This window comes from Pygoscelis adeliae, unplaced genomic scaffold (genome assembly GCF_000699105.1).
Source record: "Pygoscelis adeliae isolate BGI_AS28 unplaced genomic scaffold, ASM69910v1 Scaffold14, whole genome shotgun sequence".
In the NCBI taxonomy this organism is placed as follows: Eukaryota; Metazoa; Chordata; class Aves; order Sphenisciformes; family Spheniscidae; genus Pygoscelis; species Pygoscelis adeliae.
The window spans coordinates 13856042-13864807 of record NW_008825109.1 but is presented as its reverse complement, the minus strand read 5'-3'; positions in this window follow the sequence as shown (position 1 = coordinate 13864807).

Genomic DNA, 8766 nt, shown 5'->3' with positions numbered 1-8766 from the left:
ATGAGGAGCGGCTGAGGGAGCTGGGGTTGTTTAGCCTGGAGAAAAGGATGCTGAGGGGAGACCTCATCGCGCTCTACAACTACCTGAAAGGAGGTTGTAGCGAGGTGGGTGTTGGTCTCTTCTCCCAAGTAACTGGCAATAAGACGAGAGAAAATGGCCTCAAGTTGCACCAGGGGAGGATTAGATTGGATGTGAGGAAAACTTTCTTTACTGTATGATTCTATGATTCTATGGACTAAACCCAGGTTACACATAAGAAGTTGCAGCTGTGTTGATTCATTTAATCTGCCATTTCCATAAAGGAATTGAGTGATGATAGTTTGTTGATTTAGTTTAATCCTCCCTTTGATTTCTAGATGGGTAATTTTCCAACTAAATACTCCCTGCTGCATTTCTTTAATTTTACAGAATTTTAGATTTCAGATACCTTATGCCCTAGCATGGATATATTCAGGTTGACCAATCTATTGCCGATCTTTTAATTTTCAATTTTGGCTCTCATCAGAAAATCAGTTTTCAAGGAAAACATCCTGAAATTGCTGTTACATAGAGTTTTCAATATGTTATAAAGCTAATTTCTTTATAAAAACTCCAAAAAAATCTTGGAGATGCTGATATTTCATCAAATTCAGAAAAAAGAACAAAACAAAACAAAATGAAACAAACCTAGCAAAGTAAGTTATTTCTTTATAAGGTGTGTGATCTTCTCTAAATTAGAACTGCAATATAGCAAGGCCTTGTTAGTACAAGTATATCAGGGTAATACTTTTATTATATTGATGCTGTATCACATTCCGTGAACTCCTATCCACAAATAAATGCAGCTATGTTTTTTCTCCTTACAGCACTGTGTATGTTATAGTAACACCAAAAAACAGCTACAGAAGAACATTAGTTTTTTGTGATGGCGTTGTCTGGGAAACTGGGATTCAAAATTTGCCTTAATAATTCTGTGGATAGAGTATGGATTAGTGTATCTAAAATGGTGCTATCAGGCAAAGATAGAAACTAGAGTGTTGTACCCTGCCTGTTAAATAGTTGACCAGAACATCTATTGCTCCAAATCTGATACTTTCTACATTGAGAAAGAATGTAGAGAAAGAAAAAAAAAAAATTGATATGTCCTCTATCAGAGGATTCCCAGGGAGATTGATTATATGATTATATAAAGCACTCCAAACACATGCTTTAGTCTTATGTTTGTGTATGGATTTGGGTATATATAAAGCTTGTAACCTTTTTGCTGTGTGTATGTGTGTATATATATATACACACACACACACATATGCATACACACATATACATCTTAGCAATACCTTTAGCAATATTTTCATTATTTCATGTTCATGTCTCTGAAGAAATTGAAAGGGTTTCTTAATTCCTTGTTACCACATCAGGAAGTGCAAGGGTCTTTTAGGCCAGAAGCAAAAATTAATGTAGGCCAGCCATTATAAGAATGCTATTCAAATTACTTTTCTGTTTTATCTTCTGTCTCAAAGAATACCTGACAATCTGAATATAACCCAAGAATTGGTTTTGTATTTATGGAAGGATTCCCTAGCTTCTTCCAAAGCATTGACTTTAAAACAATCTTCGTGTTTGTTTTTGTAAAGTGCTCAGTGATATACAGCATACAAAGGAAAATGTGATCTTGTCATAAGCAGTCAAAATAAATGGCACAAATCAGATACAAGCTGCACCAGATGACCTGTAGACCTCTATAAAGAGCTGTATCCTTTTATTCTTTCTCATTTTAATTTAATGGATGGGTGACTATTTTCAATGAGTTTTCTAGGACATTTTTGTAGAGAGTGCAGTTGAGTAGATCAATTTATTTTGCATAGGACATCAAATACAATTGGGGTTTCACAGTTCAAAGTAAGTCAGTATGACAGAAGTAGGTAGATTCAGGAAGGAGAGTAGAAACCTTATGTAGTAGACTTTCTCATGGGACATTGAGCGAAATGATCAAAACCAGATGATCCAGCAAGGATTTTTAAAAACAACATTGAGAAATGAAAGTGTGAACATGAAGCATGTAATACCCTTGAGGTTTTGTATGTGGTTTGTACATATGAAAGTTATGTTTCTAAAGCTAATAAATACCCCTTTTAAAGTTGAGACTATCTCTGTTACTGTAAATAAAATGTCTCAAAACTCTGAGACTACCTGTTTTATAACACCCAAAACAAAATAAGGTGGTTCAGGACTCCCTAGATAAGATGTGTTTGTCTGTATTTTGATAGCTGGTCCTTGACCAAAGTAGAATCATAAAATCATAGAATCGTTAAGGTTGGAAAAGACCTCTAAGATCATCGAGTCCAACCATCAACCCAACATCACCATGCCCACTAAACCATGTCCCTAAGCGCCTCATCTACACGTCTTTTAAATACTTCCAGGGATGGTGACTCAACCACTTCCCTGGGCAGCCTCTTCCAATGTTTAACCACTCTTGCAGTAAAGAAAGTTTTCCTCACATCCAATCTAATCCTCCCCTGGTGCAACTTGAGGCCATTTCCTCTCGTCCTTTCGCCAGTTACTTGGGAAAAGAGACCAACACCCACCTCACTACAGCCTCCTTTCAGGTAGTTGTAGAGCGCAATGAGGTCTCCCCTCAGCCTCCTTTTCTCCAGGCTAAACAACCCCAGTTCCCTCAGCCGCTCCTCATAAGACTTGTTCTCCAGACCCTTCACCAGCTTCATTGTCCTTCTTTGGACACGCTCCAGCACCTCAATGTCCTTCTTGTAGTGAGGGGCCCAAAACTGAACACAGTATTCGAGGTGCAGCCTCACCGGTGCCGAGTATAGGGGCACGATCACTTCCCTACTCCTGCTGGCCACACTATTTCTGATACAGGCCAGGATGCCATTGGCCTTCTTGGCCGCCTGGGCACACTGCCGGCTCATCTTCAGCCAGCTGTCAGCCAGCACCCCCTGGTCCTTTTCCGACAGGCAAAGTACTCACCTTTGATCTTTTTTTAAATTATTATTTTTTATAGTTGTTTCTAATGAAAATACTGTGATTTTGATTTATTAGGTAGGAGGAACATCCCATGTTTTCAACTGCACATACTTTTCCATGAAATGGCTATCTGGAATGCATTGATTAGCTTACAAGAGTGCCAAACATAATCAATTTTTCATGGTGAGTTACACCAAAACAGAACCTATACCCATCCCATCCTTTTTTCATTACAAGTACAGTAATAATCTGACTGTTTTGGAGTGTTCTACTTTCTTCCAAAGTCTTCTTGCTGTTATTTATGTACTATGTCATATGAAACCTTAAACTGATAAGCTTAATATTTCAGCCTAGCCTACCTAGCTCCTTTTAGGCTATGGCAATGCTGCCCAGCAAATGAACCCCAGTGTTCACAGTAGATATGGACCCTAGTTGTTCCATACCAGGGGATACATTTTTGAGCACAATACAGCTCTCTGCCTACCTGATACGGAGACGTATGGTTCTCTTTGTTGAAACAAAGTAGCTAAATGTTCCATAGACTGGACATTCCATAGATAAAAGGAATCCTTGAAGCTCCGTGTACAGGGGTGGAATAGATAAGGAAGTTATGCTGAAATCAGCTACTGCAACTAGGTGAAAAGACGGAGTTCAATTAGCGGACACGGTGAGGAAGACTATCAACAACCACCAGAGGACCCTGAAAGACTGCCAATGAACACAAGAGCACATGCTTTAAAGACTTTTACATATGTTAATGAGTTCCAGGAAATAACATGAATATACTAATGAAATCTAATGAATATGTGTATTCTGATTGTACATAACCCTGGTAATTGAGAGATTCGGCGCGCGCACTAGGTGGAGCAATCCCCTGTGTGCCCGGCACTGCAATAAAGAATGCCTGCTTTCTAAAACTCCAAACTGAGTCTTAGAGAGTTTTTCATCTGCCAGCTTATGGTGACAACCTACCTTGATGAAAATGACGTAACAAGGTTATGCACATGTGATGGAGAACTACATAGCAGACCACAGAGTATACCTGTTTTACAGTATAAACAATATAATGCTCTCATCACTTTGTTTCTCAGGGCTCATCACCAATCATACACACAACAGAATAAAAGTCTGTTTCTCATTCCAGAAGTTCAATCCAATCCAAACTAAACTTTTTCAAAAATGTGTTTGAATATTTCTTCACTATTACCTCATTTTTATTCAGATCTGTATTTTCTCATTTCCAGCAGAAATATATCATATCCCAAACCAGAACTGACGAATATAAGACAAGTTTTGTATTGTCACATCACATTTTATCAGAAGGAAGATACAACACACATAGTATGTTCTCATTCTGTACAAATCTTGCAATGGAGAAATAGCTGCTGATTCTGTGTGTGGCAGAGTCTGGCCTTTTGCAAAACCTGCAGAAACAGAGAGAAACAGGCCTGAAAATCTCACCTAATTATAAAGAGCAATTCCTCTGTGAAGAGGGTAGTTATGGATGGACAGGTAGATAAATAGCTTGTAAAAGGGGAGAAAATTTGTTAAGCGCTCTTAACAATGGGGCTGTGCTCTTTATCACTTAAGGCCACATTAACTTTCTCTTTAAGCAAAACTTTTCCATTTGGATACCTTCCATTCTGCAAAATAAAAACAATCATATTTGTATATATCTGGGGAGGCATACTATAAATATCAAATATTTAATGAAGCCAATGTCCTTTCAACTAATAAAGTACATCCAAAAGTGTTGAAATAGACCTTTTACATAATATTTATGTTTGTTTTAAAAAGTCCCTATGATATATTTCCTCCCTTTCTGCTGTCACCCATTTTATTAAACCTAGTCTTACTGTTCTTCAGCAGTTTTATTCTATTATCTTCAACACTATACAATGACTTGGAATGTAATCTCCGTACTCATATGACATTTTAACTAATAAACCTGTTTTTCGGAGACTTCTTCAAGCTTCAAACTTGTGCTAATGCTGAAGGGTCTATATCTTAAATGATTTCTATAGTGAAGACTGATAATGAGTGTTTAGAAGTCTAACTGAACAGTCTATTGTTCTTATCAGAAAAAATAAACTATAATTTTAGATGAGATAAATGAGTGTAGTTCTATCAAAGTCAGTTACAGTACATGGCTTTATAGTAGCTGTGACTGAGGGTAAGATTCAAGCATCAGAGTATGAAACAAAGCACTGGAGTCAACCAAGAGAGTGGCTGAAAGCTAAGTCTACTTTGAAGTACAAACAAACTTTAACATTATCAGACCTCACTAACCCACCCTTCTTATTGTTATACTTCACCTGAAAAGAGAAACAAATATTTTACTCTTATAGCCTTTATCCAAGATGCGGATCTCATGGATGAAAAAAAGAGTTAAAAATTAAATTGTTCCTAGCAGGGAGACACACTCATTTGCATGTGTTGCATCTGAATATATACGCATATGTACCAGGGAATTTGAAATTGTTGTGATAGGAAAGTTTTGAAGACTGTCAAAACTGGAAAATTTTAAACTGTAAAACTTTATTAAATTCATTTGTTAACAGCACTTTTCTTGCTACTTGTCAATTCTACATGTTATTTAACATCATCATTACCTATACAAAATTGTTTGCCTTTAACACTTACTTCTTAAATTAGCTGTGTGGACACACCACCATGATGCCATACGATTAGCACTGATGGCTGGGCTCCTTGGTGGTTCTTAGTTGCCAAGGTCAGGTTTTTTGGGCTTGAGAGCTCCTCAGTGAGAGAAGTCAAAACCGAGGTGGACTTGTCTTCTCTGATTTTCCTTGCCAATATCTGATGTTTTGTACTATCAAAAGAGGGGATGTCATCTGCTCCCCACACTGTTTATCTTTTATTCTTTTGTGTTGCCAGTCATCCTTTGCTTTCAGCAGCATGCCCTGCCTATAGGCAGTCCCTTGTGCTTATCTTCTTCTCTATCTTGCAAGTTTCAGTTACTTGGATACCTCATATGTGCCACCACACCCATCTGTCTTTGCCCCTTTGGTGGTAACATTGCTCACATGCTTACGTAACACACTTATTCATAAGCATTGCCTTGCTATGTCTGGCTATGCCATCACAATGGTACAAAATGCATACTGTTGTTTGTTATATTTCCTCAGTACATTTATATTTGGGTTCAAAGCAAGCTGTCCTGATGAGTATATTTATAATTTATAGGTGTCATAGGCCTCTGTTTTGGATATATATATATGCTGTAAAGAGGTACACTACATTCAAACACCAAACTGAAGAATTCTTTTTGATGCTTTTAGACTTATTTGAAATTACTTTCTGTAACTTTGTCCAATGATTACTGTAATATGAAAGAGGTAAATATTCTAGAAGTATGCTTCACTCTTTCTCCCTCTTGCTCTCACCAATAAAAAGTTTTCAAATGTTTGCACATGCTGATGAACCCCCAGTTTCAGAATTCAGACCACATCCAGTTATAAGGTGCTTTATATTCAGCCAGTGCTATTAAAGAAGTGCATTTTAAATCAGTCATATCTTATCAAGGCAATTTATATTGCCCTTCCTACAAGTGTAGAAATGATTTACAGTAAGTGTCTTTACCTCGTAAAATAGCTAAATGAGTTTTCTGCTTCAGAAGTGCTTAAATCATGCTACTTTCTCCATTTGTAAAACAATTTATGTTTTCAGACACACAAGCATAATGGCATCAAAATCTGTTAATTGTGGTATCTCTTTTTACATGCTCTTTATTTATACCCCTGTTTAGTTTAATCTGCTTTTATTGTCTTTCAAAACTCTTTTTCACATTATAGTTGTATATATTGTAGGGAGTCTTATCTACATCACCATTATTGTTAATTACTTGTGAATTGCATGGTTTGCTATGCCTTTTAAGAGTTTCCTTTCTAATGACTGACCTTTCAGGCAGAAACATTAGTGCAAATTGTAGCATTTTTTTAATGCTACAATTTTAATAATTATATTTTTAACTAGTGTTTGTAACAGCAGCTTTAACTTGTTACTTTAAAAAAAAGGTGGCTTTATACTTCTTTTCTTGAGTGGTAATTAAATTATTGTAGCATTGGTGGGATACAGCCGAGGACACAATCTTCTTGTGTTTGTTCTTCTGCAAATATTAATTAACAAATATTAATCTGTCTCTACCCCAGAATGCAGACAAGGATGGAAGAAATAAAGTCAGTTTCTTTTCTTCCTTCATTCTGAAGATGGAAAACTAGAGCAGAAACCTAAGTGACTTCCCCAAGGTCATGTATTAAGGCTATGACAGTGTTGGTTCTCCTGAGTCCCACTTTGCTGATTTATCCAAACCACCCTTTGGTTTTGAATGCTCTACCTGTAATACGTGACTTGTTGACTTTACCATGGAAAAACTTGTGGCCTCATCAAACACATGAAACATGTTGTGTGGCTCTAGAATACGATTCTCAGGCTCAGTGCCATCTAACTCTGCTGCCCTTTTTTCTGTATGCTGATGCTCAGCATGCCTATGTAGAGGCAAGCAGTCTTGTCAAATCGAATGATTTAAGCCATATGTCTTAATCTATGTCACACATTGAACAATGTTTAAAAACACATTAACTAATAAGATTTTGCAAGCTTACTGTATATATACATATTTACTGTATACATGTAGGCAGCACAAACAACTGCATGAGCTCCATTACCTCAGTGGTAAGGAAAAAGTAAAAAATGCTCTCTGCAAGGCACCTATATCAAATTATCCTAGGGCTTCCAAAATATTACTTGGTAATATCTATATACTGTAATCATAACTCAATGAAGGAGGGTCATAATTTTTTTTGTGATTTATAGAGTATAAGGTAAATTTTTCTATTCCTGAATAGTCATACTTGTCAGTACTCTTTCATGATTTGTAAATGTATGATAAACATCACTACAACAATTTCAGTTATTCTTGGTGTAACTTGGTTGTAGTATTATATTCTAAAATAATTTTAGAACTTTTTATACCTTCCTTCATAGGGGAAAGGTTTATATATTTCTTTAAAATCACCAATATGACTAAGAACAAATATGTTTTGTGTGGATTTAAAATAATTTCTCAAATTGGTGGTGTTGGGGCAGAGTTAGTGATTTGTGAATATTCATACTGGTTTGGGGCATACAATAAGGTAAGGGTAAAAAGGAGAAAGTGGCTGTTACTAACCCATAATGTATGATACTGCATTTTAAGCAAGTGAAATTATGTCAGTACCTTTATATTAACACAGTAAATATGTTTGGTAACAACCAGCAGAGAAAATTGACTACCAATGGATGAAATCACCTCAACCAAGAACAAGTATGCTACATAGCAGTCAATACTACCTGGGAGCAATTTAAAGAATGGTTAAAAGCACATTCTTGTGCTGCCCAGTCTAAAAAAGTAAACATTATTCACAGGTTAGTAAGCCGTCTTTCTACTATTCACTTTAATAAGTGAATTCTGGCCTTACAGAAACTACTTTATTTACCCTTTGAGACTGAAACAGGATGGACTCAGAAAATCTTTGCCAGAAGTGCAAGGGTTTGACAGGTTCAAGACACATTCCTTCAAAACACTCGGGAGTTGTTACCAGACAAAACTTTGTTGGCATCACTGACGTAAGGCCAGTTGTGGTCTATATTGCAAGTAAAAGAGGGAACTGTTGGCACACTGTGCCTAATAAAAGGAGCGAGGATGTTTTTCCATGGAAACTTTAGCGTGTTCCCTTGAATGTTAATTTATAATATGTACATTTACACATACCTGAAACAACATGCCATTCTGTTTGGAGGACA